Source organism: Trichechus manatus, unplaced genomic scaffold (genome assembly GCF_000243295.1).
Source record: "Trichechus manatus latirostris isolate Lorelei unplaced genomic scaffold, TriManLat1.0 scaffold00079, whole genome shotgun sequence".
Lineage (NCBI taxonomy): Eukaryota > Metazoa > Chordata > Mammalia > Sirenia > Trichechidae > Trichechus > Trichechus manatus.
The window spans coordinates 2,767,815-2,771,125 of record NW_004444015.1 but is presented as its reverse complement, the minus strand read 5'-3'; positions in this window follow the sequence as shown (position 1 = coordinate 2,771,125).

Below are 3,311 nucleotides of genomic sequence, written 5' to 3'. Positions count from 1 at the left end.
AATTGGAAGAGCGTAGTCGATGTCATTGAACTGTGCATGTAGAAATTTTTGAAACGGTGTATCTTTGGCTATGTATATTTTCACCAAAAAAAAAAAAGGTCGAGAAGGGAGAGGGTTGAAATGTCGTGGGGTTGTTAACCAATGTCATAAAACAATATGCGTGCTACTGTTTCATGAGAAATTATTTGTTCTGTAAACCTTTACCTAAAGTACAATTTAAAAAAAAGTGTAAAACAAAGTTAAAAGGGTACCTTAAGGTGATAGTCTCTGAGGTTCCTCTAGTCTCTTATCAGTCCAGAAAGTCTGGTCTTTATTAGAAATTTGAGTTTTGCTCTACATTTTTCTCCCATTCTATCCGAGACCTTCTATTGCTTCCCTGATCAGAATGGTCGGTAGTGGTAGCCAGGCACCATCAAGTTGTTCTGGTCTTAGGCTAGAAGAGTCTGTGGTTTGTGAGGGCTGTTAGTTCTGTGGACTAGTTTCTCGATTCTTTTGCTCCAGATGGGAAGAGACCAGTAGTTGTATCTTAGATGGTCGCTCACAAGCTTTTAAGACCCCAGAAACTACTCACCAAAGTAGGATGTAGAACATTTTCTTTACAAACTATGTTATGTTATGTCAGTTGACTGAGCTGTCCCATGAGACTATGGTCCCAAGCCCTTTAACCCAGTAAACCAATCCCACAAGGTGTTTGGATATGTCTAGGAGGTCTCCATAACTGTACCCCCTATATGGTTTATTATATATATGAATATATATGTAGCACACCCAAACATGTATGTACTTACACCTACAAATATACCTATCTACTGTTTTTCTATATAAAGTTTGTTTTTTCTTTCTAATTCAGAAACAATACTGTATAGAAAGCAGCCAGAGTTGTATTTTTTAAGGTTTTATTGAGAAAGAATTCATACCATTTATTTCATTTCTCATGACATGATATTGGTACAAATAAATATCATAAAATTCACTCACTTAAAGTGTACAATTAAATGAATTTACTATATAAACAAAAATGTACAACCATCACCATGATCTAATTATGGAATATTTTCATTGCCCCAGAAGAAACCCCTGTACCCATTAGCAGTAACTCCCCATTCCCCCTTACCCCCAGGCCCTGGAAACCACTAATATACTTTTGGTCCCTTTGAATTGTCCTTTCTGGACATTTCATATAAATGTAATCACACAGTATGTGGCCTTTGTTTCTGGCTTCTTTCAATTAGCATGATGATTTTCAAGATTTATCCATACTGTAGCACATATCAATACTTTATTATTTTTTATGGCTGAATAATATTTCATAGTATGGGTATACCACATTTTGTTTATCCATTCATCAACTGATGGACATTTGGGTTGTTTCCACTTTTAGGCTGTTACCAATAATGCTTCTATAAACATTTATGTACAAGTTTTTGTGTGGACACATATTTTCATTTCCCTTGCATATACACCTAGGAGTGGAATTGCTGGGTCATATGATAACTCTACGTTGAACCTTTTGAAGAACTGCTGGATGGTTTCCAAACTGGTTGCATTGTTTTCCACTCCCACCAGCAGTGTGCGAGAGTTCCAATTTGTCAACATCCTTGTCAACACTTGTTATTGTCGGGGTCTTTTTGATTATAGCAGTCAGTCCTAGTGGGTATGCAGTGTTATTGTGGTTTGATTTGTATTTTAATGGCTAATGATGCTGAGAACCTTTTCATGTATTTATTAGCCATTTATTTAACTTCTTTGGACAAATGGCCCTTTGACTCTTTTCCCCATGTTTTAATTGGGTTGTCTTTGTATTTTTGAGCTGTGTTTTTTACATATTCTGGATATAAGTCCCTTATCAGATGTATGATTTTCAAATATATTTTCCAAGTCTATGAGTTGGCTTTTCACTTTATTGATAGTGTCCTTTGAAGCATAAAAGTTTTTAATTTTGAGGAAGTACAATTTATCAAATTTTTTTGCTTGTTCTTTTGCTGTCATATTCAAGAAACCATTGCCCAATCAAAGGTCATGAAGATTTACAGCTACTTTTTCTTCTAAGGGTTCTATAATTTTAGCTGTAACATTTGTGTCTATAATATTTTGAGTTAATTTTTTATACTATATGAGGTAGAGGCCCAACTTCATTCTTTTGTATGTGGATATCCGGTTTTCCCAGCACCACTTTTTTTTTTATTGTGGTATATATATATATATATATATATATAACAAAACATTTGCTGTTTAAACATTTTTTACATGTACAATTCAGTGTTGTGCAACCATCACCACTATCCTTTTCAAAATTTTTCCATCACCCTTAACAGAAGCTCAGTGCTCCTTAAGCAATGACTCTCCCTCTCTCCCTCCTGCCCACTCCTGGTAACCACTAATAATTTTTGGTGTCTATACATTTGCCTATTCTATATAAGTGGGATCATACTATACTTATCCTTTTGTGACTGGTTTATTTCACTCAGCATAATGTTTTCAAGGTTCATCCATGTTGTATCACGTATCAGGATTTCATTTCTTTTTATGACCATTTATTTTGTTTAGTCATTGATTTATTGATGGACATTAGGTTGTTTCCATCTTTTGACTGTTGTTGAGTAGCACTGCAATAAATATTGGCGTATATGTGTCTGTGTTTCTGTTTTCAATTCTGTTGGGTATATACCTAGCAGTAGAATTGCTGGGTCATGTGGTAATTGTATATTTAACCTTTTGAGGAACAGCCAGACCATTTTCCACAGTGGTTGCATCATTTTACAATCTCACCAGCAATGGATAAGGGTTCCAGTTTCTCCATATCTTTGCCAACACTTATTGTTTTCCTTTTTTTTTTTATCACAGCCATCTTAGTGGGGGTGAACTGATATCTCATTGTGTGTGTGTGTTTTTAAATTTCATTGTAGTTTTTAAAATTTTTTCCCACACAAAAATTTATGCATACATTGTTATGTGATCCTAATTGCTCTCCCCATACTGTGACAGCACACTCCTCCTTTCCACCCCGGATTTCCCATGTCCATTCAACCAGCTGCTAACTCTCTCTGCCTTCCCATCTCACCTCCGGACTGAAGCTGCCCATTTAGTCTCTTGTATCTACTTGAACTAAGAGGCATACTCCTCACGAGTATCACTTTATGTCCCACAGTCCAGTCCAATCCCTGTCTGAAGAAATGGTGTTGGAAATTGTTTTAGTTCTGGGCTGATAGAGAATCCAGGGGCCATGCTTTCTGGGGTTCCTCCAGTCTCAGACCATTAAGTTGGGTCTTCTTACTAGAATTTGAGTTCTGCACCTCAACTTTCTCCTGCTC